Source organism: Pecten maximus, unplaced genomic scaffold, assembly GCF_902652985.1.
Source record: "Pecten maximus unplaced genomic scaffold, xPecMax1.1, whole genome shotgun sequence".
Lineage (NCBI taxonomy): Eukaryota > Metazoa > Mollusca > Bivalvia > Pectinida > Pectinidae > Pecten > Pecten maximus.
The window spans coordinates 37,199-56,330 of record NW_022979913.1 but is presented as its reverse complement, the minus strand read 5'-3'; positions in this window follow the sequence as shown (position 1 = coordinate 56,330).

Sequence of the window (19,132 nt, the reverse complement as noted above, 5' to 3'; positions counted from 1 at the left end):
GTGAAGCCCTTGTTAACGTGAAGCACGTGGTAACGTGAAGCCCGCGGTAACGTGAAGCCCGTAGTAACGTGAAGCCCGTGGTAAAGTGAAGCCCGCGGTAACGTGAAGCCTGTGGTAACGTGAAGCCCTTGTTAACGTGAAGCCCGCGGTAACATGAAGCCCTTGTTAACGTGAAGCCCGTGGTAATGTGAAGCCCGTGGTAAAGTGAAGCCCGTGGTCACGTGAAGCCCTTGTTAACGTGAAGCCCGTGGTAACGTGAAGCCCGTGGTAACGTGAAGCCTGTGGTAAAGTGAAGCCCGTGGTAATGTGAAGCCCGTGGTAAAGTGAAGCCCGTGGTAACGTGAAGCCCGTGGTAAAGTGAGGCCCGCGGTAATGTGAAGCCCGTGGTAACGTGAAGCCCGCGGTAAAGTGAAGCCCGCGGTAATGTGAAGCCCGCGGTAAAGTGAAGCCCGTGGTAAAGTGAAGCCCGTGTTAATATGAACTGCGCTACAGTTTACCATTATGGTGATATTAACCGCTCCATTTAAACTATGATAACATGAAATTCATAATTATTACGGTACAATGAACATTGAATTTTCTGTTGTTGTTGTTTTTAAAACGAATAAATTGATGAAGTTTTCTAAAAAGATCTGATCCCCCTCCCCCCACACTTTTTTTTCCTGAGTGGAAAAACATAACTAAGCAATTGATCAAAACTGTAAGTGAAAATCAAACGAAAACAATTATAAGGCGTGTTCATCATACAACGGGACGCTTATTTCACCACAATTGTACAATCCAACATGATTGTCCAATGAACCGAAGGGGCCGCGGTGGCCGAGTGGTTAAGGTGTCCCGACATTTTATCGCTAGCCCTCCACCAGTGAGTTGCGAGTTCGAAACCTACGTGGGACTGCTGCCAGGTACTGACCGTAGGCCGGTAGTTTTCCTCCGGGTACTCCGGCATTCCTCCACCTCTAAACCTGCCACGTCCTTGCATGACCATGGCTGTTAATAGGACGTTAAACAAAAACAAACCAAACCAATGAACCGCAGTTCAATTCACATTAAGCTATTTTGAACCAGGTTCATTTCACCATGCTTCAAACATCAAGCTCCACATATACTGTACTGTACATCGGTATTGCTTTGGCAAAATGTGATATTTTTCTCTGTCGATTTTATTGTCGTTGTCAATTATCTGCATTGTTAAATCCCGCCGAGATAGTGTGTGAGCCGACCTGTACAGGTGCTGATCACACACAAAGACATGGGTAGAAAGCTAGACAGGTCAAACGAGGCCATTGAAATGCCTACGACCTTATCTAATCACACGTTGTTTATTGTTTTTTGTTTGTTTGTTTGTTTTTTAAATTGAGGTTAGTTATTTCTTGTATTTTTTTTATTTAAACTATCTCTTAATTCAGCTGGCGAGATTCAACTTCACATGAACTTACTAAAACAGAAACCACAGACAGGTGTGAAAATCACAAATGACATTCCAGAAATTCACGTGGAAACTCACAATACCTGTCATTATTAACATTACAATTTATAGACAGTAGACTGGTCGGGTGACACAGTGGTAAGGTTCGACTCCCAGATTGTACGTGAAAGGGTATGGGGTCACTTACCCATGACCTCCCGGTCTCCTCCCACAGCAAGACCCCCTCGCGCGCGTCCATCCGGGCCAACAAGAGTGATTAATATAAGTAAATTTAAATTGTTTCACAATTGTTGTAAAGGGAAAAAGGTTAACATTTCCACAATTCATGTTATACTTACACCATATATAAAGTGATGTTGGTTTCAGACGACTTTCCCCTGCCGACCCCCAGGACCGAATGCTCCACTTCACACTCCACTTAACACACATATCCTGTAAGATCATGAGGCGTGACTAAAGATATACAGCTCATACAAAAATACATCCTTCACTACGGAATAAATTAATCATATATCGATGTATTGCCAGGTAAATAACCGATTTGTTTTAAAAAACACTAAATATACAGAAAAATAAACGAAAATTGCTAAAGGTACAATACAAAATAATTATCTAAATTAGCAATACGTAACATATAATTTCTATCAAACAGTATACATGTACCTACACAGGTGAAATATGAAACAGTACACATGTACCTACACACGTGAAATATAAAACTGTACACATGTACCTACACACGTGAAATATAAAACAGTACATACATGTACATACACACGTGAAATATAAAACAGTACACATGTACCTACACACGTGAAATATAAAACAGTACATACATGTACATACACAGGTGAAATATAAAACAGTACACATTTACCTACACACGTGAAATATAAAACAGTACACATGTACATACACAGGTGAAATATAAAACAGTACACATGTACCTACACAGGTGAAATATAAAACAGTACACATGTTCCTACACACGTGAAATAGAAAACAGTACACATGTACCTACACACGTGAAATATAAAACAGTACACATGTTCCTACACACGTGAAATAGAAAACAGTACACATGTATACACTCGTGCAATAGCTTAGCAACGATAAAACCCACACCACACATATAAACGTGAATTTTACCTCGAATTTCACGACCCTAGCGACAATCGAATAAGAAATTGTGTATTATACAGATTACGGAACCACAAAGTTCGTTAAATTGTGTGAAAATAATACAGGTTCCTGGTTATCGTATGCAGAACTTTAATATTAGTCACAAATTACCCTCGACACATATAGGGGTACATTGTGCATAATATGCATACGTGCTATTTATCTTGTTAGAAACATACATGACGTTTAACTCCGTAGGTTTATAAATAAATATATCATGGAGTCAATCACGTTATCAATTGTGGTATTTACCATGACGACCACATGCATTGTATATAGCATAAACAATGTATTGTTACCGATGTGACATTGTTGTCTATAAAACAATCAGTCCAAATGACACCCCCTGTTGACAATGACAGTTACACCGAAAGTCACCCACTTACTGCCTTATTGCGTAAAACACCCATTGGTTCTATCATTATGATAAACAGGTTACTTTAAAGCTGATCAGGCGACAAAAACAGTTAACCGGTCGAGGTGTTTAGATTATTTTGTGAAGCGATTCAATACATGGACTGATAATCTAATCGCCTTCGTGATATTTATCATATCTCGGTCAAGTGTTCACAATTGTGCACGTATACATATTTGGTTTACTTTAGTTCGGTTTGTTTTTGTTTAACGTCCTATTAACAGCCAGGGTCATTTAAGGACGTGCCGGGTTTTGGAGGTGGAGGAAAGCCGGAGTACCCGGAGAAAAACTACTGGCCTACAGTCAGTACCTGGCAACTGCCCCACATAGGTTTTGAACTCGCAACCCAGAGGTGGAGGGCTAATGATAAAGTGTCGGGACACCTTAACCACTCGGCCACCGCGGCCCCTAATTTGGTTAACAACACATATTTTAACTGAGGCAAGGGAGACACCAATACATTAAAAGTGACAATTTATTACTAGTCTACCAAGCGATAAAATAACGATACATTTTTCTTTTTTTATGTTATAAATTCTAATACAACCATACACCGTACACAGTGGTTTAAACCACATTGAAATACACCATGTTTCTCTCATATCTCGCCATGTTGGATAGAGTTTGCCCATGTAAGATAGCTATGTAAGATAAATCTATCTTACATAGCATTTCACGCGCGCGGATTAATCTGCGTTCAAGGGGGACAACTCTCACAACGTCGTCTGCTTGTGTTCACATCCGACAGTCCTTATCGTCGGTGTCGGTTTTGAAACGTTGGACTTAACTATAAAAATACATACATGCTTAGATAAATATATATCATATCAGCAGTAAATCAATAGGGCTACACGGTTAAACGATTAGACATTTCATCTGAGCGAACATATAACTCCGTTACTGTACTACAGTACATAACAAACAGACTACGCCTACAGGCCTGTTGTAACAGTTACAGTACAATACAGACTTGCCTACAGTACCCGACAGATTTGTCATTTGTCATTAAAAACATGTAAACACACACAATCACCTGGCAATGACAGGAAGTAAAATAAAAGGCATACATAAAAAAAATAACAAATAAAATGTCAAACGTCACAACCTATGAAACGGTTCCGTCTGCGTCAGCAGGGGGCCCTGGAATTTGTTTACTCTACTGTAAGTACTGTCAGTAACTGTTAGACCTACTCAGTAACCTGTGTATTTGGAAGTTGGGAATTGGCTCTTAAATGAACGAACATTCGGTAAAAATGACACCCCTCGATGTTCATATAAAAATATTTATTTTAATTGTAACTCAGAGTCTATATTTGTGTAGAGTAACCATGAAAACTAACTGCCATCCTAGCTTTCAATATGATCATCGTTAGCCTATCGACTGACCTACCTTCGTCATTCCATCAAGACAACCGGTTAAACACATATAATCCTATGTCACAGAAAAGATCGAATACTCGTATAGAGTCACTGTTCGCTGGTTCACACACGAAGTTGCCAAAATCACAGTGAATTTAAAATTACCAGCCACGAAACATCGCCGCGTCATGGCGATCGAGATCGACATCACTCTCAATATCCTTGAACTATGAATGGAATTCCAATGACAGTCGTGACGTCATGCAGTGACGTAGTATTTTATTAAAAAAAATGACTTGACATTTAAAAGTACAGTGTGTTCTGTGAAATGATTAAATATGTCGAGGTGCAAATCAAATTATATGTGAAGTTGGAAAACTCATTTCAGCGTTGGCTTTCAGTATTGTTGATAGAACTTCTTTTTCTCGGATGTTGACAATTTGATCACGGCCACGTAAAAGTCGGTCAAGTTACGGTAATTTTTATCGGCGAATTGTTCATTCGTTCATCACTTAACCACAAAATGAATGAAATTTGTGTGCAAACATAGTTTGTCAAAATAGGGTATGGTCTTTCAGAATATCACAAGTATATTTAGTAAAAACGTCAAATAAAGAAATTAAAAAATTGAAGAAAATGGATGGCTGAGGGACACTTTCGCCAGAAATTTGGTAATGATATGAGAGAAAAAGACTCTTTTATTATGTCTGTATGTAGGATAGGGATATTCCACCCTCGGGATCACAAAATGTTGTAAAACCCTCGGCAAGCCTCGGGTTTCACCACATTTTGTGACCCCTCGGGTGGAATATCCCTATCCTACATATACACATATGAAAGAGTCTTATAATCTTTATCTACATTGACAAATTGTGCCCGAAAAATATCATTCGGTTATTTGGATGTGTTTGAGCAGTTTAGAATAAATTATCTGCTACAAAATATATCTATTTATTAGCAGAATGTATCATATACATTATGTGTTGGTGATCCGAAGATATAGATTTTAATTTCCAATCGTACTTGTACCGAGAGAAATATATATAATATATGTACAATTCGTATCCATGTATGTAAATACATTGCGATCCAGGTATTCATATCATCTTATAGACGACTTCCACAATGATCATGTCAGGGTATCGGGCCGACCATCACTGCGCCATTGAAACGTTCTTATTTAAGAACTGCGGGTATTTCTGGCTAGTCGATTGGGTGCCGTAGATCGTGATTTCGAGGCCCGGTCAGGGCACGAGTCAAAAAGTTGTCTTCCTTCGTCATTTGTGTTGCTAAGTTATAAATATATATATAGTACATGTATTTATATACAGGTTACTGACAACAATCATTTTAAATGCCCAGTTTGGTTTTACTCCTTGACTAACACAGTTGATGCTGTTTGTCCAATACTCTGTGATTACAAAATGTTTTACTGAAAATAAACGGCTGTGTTGCCGTTTAGTGGATTTTAAAATTAAAAAATGTTGATTGCTATCTTGATAGGATCAATCTATGGTATGAGTTGTCTTAGTTAGGGACTTGGGCGTGTTTATGTCAAATCGATGTGACAAGTGGGAGACCTTGCGTTAATTTCAATACTTCTTGTCAGATCTTTTCCGATAATGCAATCGGATTGATACAAAGGAAATTTTGTCTCCGATACTTTTGTCTTTATATGTTAAATGTAAACCTCAAAATACATAAATCATTATAAGTTTTAAGAACCTAGTCATTTCCTTGCTTGATAGTGTTTTTCAAATTATACAGAGCAATGTAATTTACCAGTAAAAAGCAGTGTTTCATGTTGTGCTACGCTTATGAATTATTATGGAGATACTCAATACGTCTAGGACTCATCGGTGATGTTAGAGACATCATACAGCTGTTACGTCATTCTAGGACTCGTCAGTGATGTTAGGGACATCATACAGCTGTTTCGTCCTTCTAGGACTCGTCAGTGATGTTAGGGACATCATACAACTGTTTCGTCCTTCTAGGACTCGTCGGTGATGTTAGGGACATCACACAGCTGTTCCGTCTTTCTAGAATTCGTCAGTGATGTTAGGGGCATCATACAATTGTATCGCCCTTCGAGGACTCGTCAGTGATGTTAGGGACATCTCACAGCTCTTCCTTCCTTCTATGACTCGTCAATGATGTTAGAGACATCATACAACTGTTTCGTCTTTCTAGGACTTGTCAGTGATGTTAGGGACATCATACAGCTGTTAGTTCCTTCTAGTACTCCTTGGTAGAATTAGAGACATCACACAGCTGTTCCGTCCTTCTAGGTCTCGTCAGTGATGTTAGGGACACCACACAGCTGTTTACTCCTTCTGGGACTCGTCAGTGATGTTAGGGACATCACACAGCTGTTCCGTCCATCCAGGACTCGTCAGTGATGTTAGAGACATCATACAGTTGTTTCGTCCTTCTAGGACTCGTCAGTGATGTTAGAGACATCATACAGCTGTTTCGACCTTCTAGGACTCGTCAGTGATGTTAGAGACATCATACAACTGTTTCGTCCTTCTAGGACTCGTCAGTGATGTTAGGGACACCATACAGCTGTTACGTCCTTCTAGGTCTCGTCAGTGATGTTAGGGACATCACACAGCTGTTTCGTCCTTCTAGGACTCGTCAGTGATGCTTGGGACATCACACAACTCTTCCTTCCTGCTATGACTCGTCAATGATGTTAGGGACATCATACAACTGTTTCGTCTTTCTAGGACTCGATTGTCCGTGATGTTAGGAACATCACACAACTGTTTCTACTTCTAGCACTCGTCAGTGATGTTAAGGACATCAAACAGCTGTTTCTACTTCTAGCACTCGTCAGTGATGTAAGGGAAATCAAACAGTTGTTTCTACTTCTAGGACTCGTCAGTGATGTAAGGGAAATCAAACAGCTGTTTCGTCCTTCTAGGACTCGTTAGTGATGTTAGCAAGATCATACAGTTGCTACGTCTTTCTAGGAATTGTCAGTGATTTTTGGGACATCACACAGCTGTTATACGTCCTTCTAGGACACGTCAGTGATGTTAGGGACATCATACAGCTGTTTTGTCCGCCAAGAGGATGAAAACATTTTATTCTTATCTGTGCAATAATTGAACATTCAAAAATCAGATACATCAGAAAATATTATTGTTGAAAGCCACCCGTGTTTTACGAAAAATTAAAGAAAAAATTAACCCATTGTCATGAGTGATTTTTCAGCCACCATTTGCTTTGATGCAAATTACTATGTGTTTCCATGCTAATTTTCGCGATATTAGGCTTTTTGGAGATACCATTTAATATCCCATGATATTCTTTAGTAACACGTTTGTACCGTGTCAATTTGGTTAATTCTTTTTTGACGTTAACTAAGGAAGAATATGGATTTCGTACTCAACTCTTTAATATATGCAATCTCTATTGTGTTTTAAATGGTTTACTTTGTTTAACGTCCTAATAACAGCCAGGGTCATTTAAGGACGAGCCAGCTTTTGGAGATGGAGAAAGTGGGGATGCCCGGAGTAAAACCACCGACCTACGGTCAGTACCAGGCAACTGCCCAACATGGGTTGTAAACTCGAGTCCCAAAGGTGGAGGGCTAGAAAAGATTCGTTACACCTTACTCACTCGGCCACCGCGGTCCCGTGTTTATAGTTTGTAATGTCTAGTCATACGATTTGATGAGAGTTATGCCCCTTCTGCCATGAATTACCTCACTGTTATTTTGTAAGGTGACTGGTGAAATTCGACGAAATGTTACAGACTATTTGGCGAACGTGACATTTAAACATTCACCCTTGTCTTACGAAACATAGAAAATCAATGACATGTTTTACCCAGCCTCTGCACGACTGATTTAGTAATAATGCGAGCGCGAGCAGAAATTTTTCTGCGAGGGGTAAGGCCCCTGGCGGGTTCAGTGTGTTACACGATAGTTTCATACAATTTTACCCACCCGCACTCCTTTTTCTGAGGAGGATTTTTTTAAAGCCGTTAAAATTGAAAATATCACATATGAGCCAGGGAATCTGCCCCCCCCCCCCCCCCCCCCCGGCCTAAAACTGTATGAATATATCGTGAAATACACTAGAATGCAGGATTTTGCATTTAATTTTTCCCGTGGGAGTACCCCCGAATCCCCCGTAATTTGACACGCCCCCTACCTGAAAATCCTGTATCCGACCTTGTTCTCCGATAATAAGAACATGATGGTAGGTACATTAATGCCCATTATTTAGACAATGTTGACTTTATAAATATGGTGTATTAACGAAAAGTCAATAACTTTCTCTACACGAGCAAGTTACAAACTTTCGATAACATTCTCGCACATGAAACTCGTCTTAAAACTTTAATTCAAACAAGAAATATCTTTAAAAAAGATAAACGACATAGTTTCAATGCTGGTGGTTATAATGTAAAACTGCTGGTGAAATAAATTAACGAACTAATGTGTTTCAGCACGGATAACAAAATTATATCAGTTTGAATTATTTTTGATGATAATAAGACTGCATTTGAATCAGAAATATAATTTCATTAATGTTTCATTTGAAAAGATACATCCACCTATTCAACTTGCATTCAATCTTGACTTTGTTTCGTTTTTAACTGCACATTGACCAATCACGTACTTCATCTTGACCAGTAACGCCACCTGTCGCGTCATATCCGGGGCCAAAAGAATATTATACGGCTATGCCGAAAAAAATGTCAGACTTGTTTCATGAAATGTCATGTGAAATGAAAATATATATTGTTCCTATAAAAAGTACAGAAGAACTGGCGATTGTGTAATGTTCCTTAATTTCATCTACGTCAATAATGGAAAGGTCTCCGGAGTGAAATACTACAGACAATCAGCATGACAGTATTGACCGATTTTACGTCACAGACATCACTATGAACACGACCAGCGTTGTCTGTGGCAACCACGTGTCTGACCCCCCGGCCTTGACTGTCTGTACAAGTTGGTATATTTAGAAGAGTGTGAAATACGTAAACAAGTCATTTACAGAGCACCACATGCGGTACCGAGGACCACCCGTCTAAACTGTTCTCTAATGATACATATTGTGAGATGGGATATTCAGTGAAACCTATAGAACACAAGAGGTTTGGGAGGGGGGGGGGGGGGGCATTGGTGTCGGTAGCTGTATAGGTTGTACATACAATTCAAATTCAAATAGTTTATTAAAGTCTCACCCTCACTAAAATATTTACATATAGATAAGAATATCAACAAACATGTACACAATTTTAAAAAAGAAAAAAAAATACATAGAGGTCACTCTATATAGAGTTATGAGAGACTATAAAAACATGATTAAGATAAAAAAAAATACAGCAAACGATTAAATCTTATAAAATACATTTTTCCTTTTATCTAAAATTTGTTTGCAGGCTGTGGCACTGTAAAAACACATATCACTGTTGTGGAGTATGAAGTTGAATTTATCCGTATCACAAAAATTATTAAAATTACTATCTCTTAAAAACAGTGCATCTCTTATTTCATTATACAATGGACAGTGAATTAAAACATGAAGCTCGTCTTCCACATCAATGGCACAATTAAAACAAGTTCTCAAATTAAAATCTAAATTTTCATACCGACCAGTCTCAACACGAATAGGAGCAACTCCACATCTGAATTTTGAGAGGGCACCACGTGTACCGGGTGCCATAACATTATAAACATATTTCTCAGTTATAAATTCACGTTTAAAAGTATGATATGTTCTTAATTTATTTCTACCGTTTCCTCTGATAGATGAGGTTCTACTAATATTTTCTTTCCATTTGCTAACATATTTGTCAAAGATTCTTTGTAACAATAGCGATCTAGTAGTTTTAAAATCGTGATTGGTATTTGAAACATCTAATTGATTATCAGGAAATCCTAATGTACGAAAATGTTCTTTTATCCGGAAATTCCAATTTCGACAGTTACGTCCACTTTTATTACTGGACCAAACAAAAACCTTTCTATTAAGTCTGTTGGTATTACTTCTGTATAAACGAGTCCACTGTGTGTACACTGAGTCCAAAAGCTTTACATCCGTCGGGACCCAACCAATATCACCTTGCACAGCTGCATTATGTGCGTATTTTCCAAGTCCCATAAAGACACGCGCAGCGCGGTTCTGTATCGAGCACGAATAGGACTTAAAGCCCCAAAATAGCTGCACCATAGTTGATAACCGACCACACCAGTGACTCGTAGAGTTTAGAATAAGTTTTAAACTGAAAACCTCCAAATGATTTATATTTAGCTATTACTAGCCCGAGCGCGCGACTTGCTGATTTAGCAACTGCCTTCGCCATGATATCGTAATCCAAATGTTCCGTAATAACGAGACCGAGGTATGAGTATTTGTCGGTAACATCGAGCACAACATCTCCACATGTAAAACAACGGGTTGTCCTAGGGACTGACGGTAGTCTGAAATGCATGATTTTAGATTTAGCATTATTTACAGACATTTTATTATTTCCACACCAAAAGTTCAAAGTTTCAAGTAAGGTTAGAAGATCGTCCTCCGTTTCGGTAATTAGTACGACGTCATCAGCATATACCAATACACACGATTTATCACCGTCTATATCATTTCCAATATCTTGTGAATTTAGTAAATGTATAAGGTCGTTGATGTAAAAATTGAATAAAATGCCGGATAATAAGCAACCTTGTTTCAATCCACAATTAACAGCGAAGAAATCTGTATTCAAATTGTTGACGCGAACACAACAAGATACGTTTTCGTACAATGACGTAATAGCTCTAAGCATTCGGCTTTCCAATACCTAGGTCATGAAGCTTTTTGAAAAGTAACATCCTATCGATAGAGTCAAAAGCCTTACGAAAATCGATGAAAGCTGCAAAAGTTGATTTTTTCTGAGCCTTACGCGTATCCGCAATAGACGTCAATGTCGATAAATGGTCAATAGTACTACGGCCTTTCCGGAAACCGTTTTGCTCGTCACATATAATAGAGTTCACACTTTCCCATAAAACGAGGCGCTGATTCAAAACACTACAATAAAGTTTATATACAGCAGGAGCTAAGGTTATTCCACTATATCCAGATGGGTCCCGCGGATCCGTCGTTGACGATTTTGGAATAGGATTTATAATTCCTTTTTTCCACAACCTAGGAATAATCCCGAATTCAAAACATTTGTTAAACATAACAAGCAGACAGTTTATAGCAGATCTTTTACGTAGTACCTCCAATGGAATTTCATCTATCCCGACAGCTTTTTTTACATTTAGCTAGTAATAAAACCTTTTCTGTCTCGTCCCTAGATATAGTATTTTGTAGACAATCTTGGAGTAAAGTGTCCTTAACTTCTCCGCTGACTGATGTATCTATACTTTGAGCGTTAATTGGATTTAAAAGAGTTTGAAAGCTTGTTTTCCAGGTATGAAGAACATCGCTTTGAATTGTTGTCGGTAGCTGTATAAATTGTGTATACACAGATCTATAGGTGGGGGTCGGGGGTGGGGGAGTATGCTTTGAATTGTTGTCGGTAGCTGTATAAATTGTGTATATACAGAACTATAGGTGGGGGTCGGGGGTGGGGGATTATGCTTTGAATTAGTTGTCGGTAGCTGTATAAATTGTGTATATACAGATCTATAGGTGGGGGTCGGGGGTGGGGGATTATGCTTTGAATTGTTGTCGGTAGCTGTATAAATTGTGTATATACAGAACTATAGGTGGGGGTCGGGGGTGGGGGATTATGCTTTGAATTATTGTCGGTAGCTGTATAAATTGTGTATATACAGATCTATAGGTGGGGGTCGGGGGTGGGGGATTATGCTTTGAATTGTTGTCGGTAGCTGTATAAATTGTGTATATACAGATCTATAGGTGGGGGTCGGGGGTGGGGGAGTATGCTTTGAATTATTGTCGGTAGCTGTATAAATTGTGTATATACACAATTTATAGGTGGGGGTCGGGGGTGGGGGATTATGCTTTGAATTGTTGTCGGTAGCTGTATAAATTGTGTATATACAGATCTATAGGTGGGGGTCGGGGGTGGGGGAGTATGCTTTGAATTGTTGTCGGTAGCTGTATAAATTGTGTATATACAGATCTATAGGTGGGGGTCGGGGGTGGGGGATTATGCTTTGAATTGTTGTCGGTAGCTGTATAAATTGTGTATATACAGATCTATAGGTGGGGGTCGGGGGTGGGGGAGTATGCTTTGAATTGTTGTCGGTAGCTGTATAAATTGTGTATATACAGATCTATAGGTGGGGGTCGGGGGTGGGGGAGTATGCTTTGAATTATTGTCGGTAGCTGTATAAATTGTGTATATACAGATCTATAGGTGGGGGTCGGGGGTGGGGGAGTATGCTTTGAATTGTTGTCGGTAGCTGTATAAATTGTGTATATACAGATCTATGGGTGGGGGTCGGGGGTGGGGGAGTATGCTTTGAATTGTTGTCGGTAGCTGTATAAATTGTGTATATACAGATCTATAGGGTGGGGGTCGGGGGTGGGGGAGTATGCTTTGAATTATTGTCGGTAGCTGTATAAATTGTGTATATACAGATCTATAGGTGGGGGTCGGGGGTGGGGGAGTATGCTTTGAATTATTGTCGGTAGCTGTATAAATTGTATATATACAGATCTATAGGTGGGGGTCGGGGGTGGGGGAGGATGCTTTGAATTAGTTGTCGGTAGCTGTATAAATTGTGTATATACAGATCTATAGGTGGGGGTCGGGGGTGGGGGAGTATGCTTTGAATTATTGTCGGTAGCTGTATAAATTGTGTATATACAGAACTATAGGTGGGGGTCGGGGGTGGGGGAGTATGCTTTGAATTGTTGTCGGTAGCTGTATAAATTGTGTATATACAGATCTATAGGTGGGGGTCGGGGGTGGGGAGTATGCTTTGAATTGTTGTCGGTAGCTGTATAAATTGTGTATATACAGATCTATAGGTGGGGGTCGGGGGTGGGGGAGTATGCTTTGAATTGTTGTCGGTAGCTGTATAAATTGTGTATATACAGATCTATAGGTGGGGGTCGGGGGTGGGGGAGTATGCTTTGAATTGTTGTCGGTAGCTGTATAAATTGTGTATATACAGATCTATAGGGTGGGGGTCGGGGGTGGGGGAGTATGCTTTGAATTATTGTCGGTAGCTGTATAAATTGTGTATATACAGATCTATAGGTGGGGGTCGGGGGTGGGGGAGTATGCTTTGAATTGTTGTCGGTAGCTGTATAAATTGTGTATATACAGATCTATAGGTGGGGGTCGGGGGTGGGGGAGTATGCTTTGAATTGTTGTCGGTAGCTGTATAAATTGTGTATATACAGATCTATGGGTGGGGGTCGGGGGTGGGGGAGTATGCTTTGAATTGTTGTCGGTAGCTGTATAAATTGTGTATATACAGATCTATGGGTGGGGGTCGGGGGTGGGGGAGTATGCTTTGAATTATTGTCGGTAGCTGTATAAATTGTGTATATACAGATCTATAGGTGGGGGTCGGGGGTGGGGGAGTATGCTTTGAATTATTGTCGGTAGCTGTATAAATTGTGTATATACAGACCTATAGGTGGGGGTCGGGGGTGGGGGAGTATGCTTTGAATTGTTGTCGGTAGCTGTATAAATTGTGTATATACAGATCTATGGGTGGGGGTCGGGGGTGGGGGAGTATGCTTTGAATTGTTGTCGGTAGCTGTATAAATTGTGTATATACAGATCTATAGGGTGGGGGGGGGGGGTGGGGGAGTATGCTTTGAATTATTGTCGGTAGCTGTATAAATTGTGTATATACAGATCTATAGGTGGGGGTCGGGGGTGGGGGAGTATGCTTTGAATTATTGTCGGTAGCTGTATAAATTGTGTATATACAGATCTATAGGTGGGGGTCGGGGGTGGGGGAGTATGCTTTGAATTATTGTCGGTAGCTGTATAAATTGTGTATATACAGATCTATAGGTGGGGGTCGGGGGTGGGGGAGTATGCTTTGAATTATTGTCGGTAGCTGTATAAATTGTGTATATACAGAACTATAGGTGGGGGTCGGGGGTGGGGGAGTATGCTTTGAATTGTTGTCGGTAGCTGTATAAATTGTGTATATACAGATCTATAGGTGGGGGTCGGGGGTTGGGGAGTATGCTTTGAATTGTTGTCGGTAGCTGTATAAATTGTGTATATACAGATCTATAGGTGGGGGTCGGGGGTGGGGGAGTATGCTTTGAATTGTTGTCGGTAGCTGTATAAATTGTGTATATACAGATCTATAGGTGGGGGTCGGGGGTGGGGGAGTATGCTTTGAATTGTTGTCGGTAGCTGTATAAATTGTGTATATACAGATCTATAGGTGGGGGTCGGGGGTGGGGGAGTATGCTTTGAATTGTTGTCGGTAGCTGTATAAATTGTGTATATACAGATCTATATGTGGGGGTCGGGGGTGGGGGAGTATGTTTAGGATTTCATGTAATTGTTCCTATTGTCGTCGTTAAAAACCTGAGTACGTATGGCCATAGATATGGACAGCAGCAATCTACATTTAAAATACAGAAATACATTTGTGTGGACGAGCTGTCTTACTACCGACATATTTTCCACAAACAGCACAATACATTTTCTCAATCTCGTTTGCTTTATAGAATCCCCAGATTCCACTTCCATCAGAAAAAATAATATTAACATACAGTTGAGTGTAGACTAAAGGTTACACAAAGTGCACTCCGAGTGCACTCCGTTTGGACTTGGAGTGCACTCGGTTTGGACTCCAGGTAAACTTGGAGTGCACTCCAAGTTTACCTGGGGTCCTATCAGGCTCGAATCCTACCTGGTTCCCCATGTATTACATGGGTTCATTCCCACTCAGCCAACATGTTGTTTTTGCTATATAAACATTACCTGAGTTTACCTGTGGAAAATGTAGGTATAGTCTGTTTCAGTATACGTATACATGGGACTCAAAGGTGACTAACAATAAAAGTGATGAAAATGTTTAAGAATACCTTTAAAAATATACATTCATGTGTACGTATTAATAACAGAATACATATACTGATAATTTATTACTTATATTAATAATGATAGTACACAACACTTCAAAAATGAAATAACGGAAAATCTTTCATAATTAAAAATGCACCATATACAGGTAACAATGATATACAGTGTACTTTCAATCATTTTTTCCCTTGTTCTTTTTCCCCTTTCAATTAGATATAATTACTATCTTATAATAAGCAACTAATTCTTACAAATGGAATTATTGTTTCAACAAAGATAAAGGTGCATTTTGTTAAAATCACATAAAGAGTTAACGGCATAAACTTAATGATATGTAGTCAAAACTGTTTACAAGAGTATGTGTATGTAACCAACACAAAAACAACCAATTGTTATTCCCTCAAAATTACAATAAACAGTATACACCTTGGTCCAATCATTTGACCAGATCCATTAGTTATTTTTCTCTGAACACTTACTGTTTCCTGAACATTAACATTCAATTTCATAAAGGGACCTAAGTGTTTATGATATACTTTGAGAAATTGAACTTGTGTATTCTAAACATTATATACAAGCGTAATTTAACATTCAATTTCATAAAGCAACTTGAACTTGCAAGGGTTATGATTACCATATACTCGTGTTAAAGGAAGTGACAATGATATAGACTAGTATTTCTTTGTAATAATAAGATTGAACTATTTATTACGTGAATAATTTCGTATGTGAAGACTGCATATATGAGAACCGCCGATATGATTAATTGACTTTGGTGATATTGTGAACTTTATCCGTGCTTTCTAGGATTATACTGATTTGTGCTTTATTATTCAATCAGTTTCACTATCATACATGATTTGTTTTACTTGAACTATAAAAAATGTGATTTAAAGTGTTTTGTTTTTAATCGTTTTCTCTTAAGTACATTATATATACCTGTTATATATTACAATGAAACAGGTAACGTTGACTTAAACGTATTGATAATGTGACCTTTCAATGTAAAGGTTAAAATTGAACAAACGTATTTTCTGTTTTATTTATAAAACATAATAATTATGATAAAGTGTGAAATTTTTAACAATGAAAGATATAGAAAAATGAATTATTTTCAGTAATGTATGAAAATTTGAGTTATTTTATTTTAATTTTTTTAATTAATAAAAGTATTTGTGATACATATACATTTAGTATACATTATCTACAAACTGATAACAGCATGTAGCACAGGTAATACAGGTAACACAGGTAACCTGAGAATCAAGTACTTCTCCAAAACAGGCTATAACTTACCTGTAATTAGTGCCTATTGTTCTCTATTGTTCCTACCCCCAATGTTAAAATAGGATATGTTGGCTGAGTGGGAAGACACCATTACATGTACCTGTAACTAAGTACATATATACATAATGTTTATAGATAGATGTATACTCTTATACATTTAGACTACAATAAGATATGTGTTACTGTTTTATCTTTGTATATATATCATCTTACTATTTTGTTGGTTCATTTTTAGTTGGTTAACTAACAGCATATAATATAATTGATTTTTTTCTATTAGTAAACCCTATATAAAATTAATAGACTTCGTTGAAAAATGTATGATAGCATTCCTTTGATTTGAAGAGTTTTAACAAGCCACGTAAATGAATAGAAATTGGTAATAAACAAAAATGTATTTGGCAAGTTGTTTGTGGTCTCTCAAAATATAAAGGTTGATTGTGTACTGAAAACATCATGTACTCGAAGTACTACTGGTTTTAATATTTCAAGTTCTTTATTTCCAACAGTTTAAATTTATCTTAACATACAATACAAAAGAGAGCTGTTTTTTTTTCACCTTGATAGCATATTCCGGGTCCAATGTCTAATTTTGATTTACAGTTTAACATCAGACCGACTTACATTTCTATTTGGTAAACCTTTTTTTTTTGTTTTGTTATACCTGCCTCATGAAATCCTGGTCATACATGGAGATCTTTTAACAGTTATATAAGATACAATCTCCCCCCAAGTTGTTTGTGGTCTCTCAAAATGTAGAGTCTGAATGTGTACTGGAACTTTCTTGTATTCAAAGTACTAGTACTACTGTTTTTAATATTTCAAATACCTTACCTCCAACAGTTTATATTTATCTTAACATACAATACAAAAGAAGGTTGTTGCTTTTTTATCACCTTAATTGCATTTTCCGGATCAAATGTCGAATATTGATTTACAGTGTAACATCACTTAAAAAAATTCCATTTGGTAAACCACCTTTTTTTTTTTATTAAATCCTGGTCATACATGGAGTTCTTTTAACAGTTTATATTGTTATATAAGATACAATCTCTCCCCCCCCCCCCCCCCCCCCCCCCCCCCCCCCCCCCCCCCCCAACTTCTTCCATACTTTACCTGTATAAGACAGACTTACACTGACCCCAATAATGACCCCTTCCTCCAAGTTTACCTTATAAGGTGTGAAGATCAGAACAGGTGTACACACGGTCATCTAACTAGATAAAGACCCCCTTAATTGTTAGATGGAAACTGGTCATCACACCTTACCTTTGAGGTACGGACAAAAGCCCCCCCGGACATTAGCCCCCCCGGACATTAGCCCCTAGGACAAAAGCCCCTCCGGACAAAAGCCCCTTCACACTAATCAAAAAGTGGACAAAAGCCCCTTCATAAAAAAAAAATGATATTTATTTTTTTAATGATTTTTAATTGCTACATATGCATATGTCATCAGTAGCTTCGGCAAAAGCACTTCATAAAAAAAAATGATATTTATTTTTTTATGATTTTTAATTGCTACATATACATAACATATGTCATCAGTGGCTTCGGCAATGTAAACAACCGGTTCCAACAACAACTACTTGAACTGTTACATAAATAATAAGCTGTTACACAGTTGTTTGGTAGGTTTTTATTGATGTTGTGTTCTCCTGGAAAGAAATATATCATTGATGGCTTCATTGTTTCTTTGATTTTAATCATTCCTAAAATCAAACTTTTCTTATTACAACGCAGTGCAACATGTTTGGTTAGGTACTTATTATATTATAATTTGAGACACTGCAAATAGGGATCAAATGTTTATTGCTTTTGTAGGCATTTCTTTGATTATCAATATTTGCAGTATATTAATTAGGAAGTCAAAAATTATCAGTGATCAGTAACAATATGTTCATCATGGAGAGTTTCCTGAAATTTTTAGCTTACTTAATAATATAAAGTTTGAAAAAATAAATTATGATGTTTAACCACAGACATATAATGCTACACTGACATTGAACCAAGGACCTTCATTTTCCACACAATTATTCTCCAAATTTCAGAGATAAAAACAACAATATATATATATATATAATTTCTGTTTTTCAAAAGTACAGATTTATATAAAGTATACCAGCTAAATTTCTAAAGAAGGGGCTTCTGTCCGGGGGGGCTAATGTCCGGGGGGGCTTTCGTCCGGAGGGGCTTTTGTCCTAGGGGCTAATGTCCGGGGGGGCTAATGTCCGGGGGGGCTTTTGTCCTACACTCCTTACCTTTACCTAGCCTGAGTTTCCTCTGGCCCGGACATCATGTCTGGTATGGTGTCAGGGCTAGAGGAAACTCAGGCTGACCTATACCAAGGTCATATAGAATATAGGTACAGACTTGTGACGGTCGATATCCGACACTTTTGAAATGATATGACTGTCCATTCCTATTACAGTATTATTACAACAGTTATAAGTCATTATTATACAAAA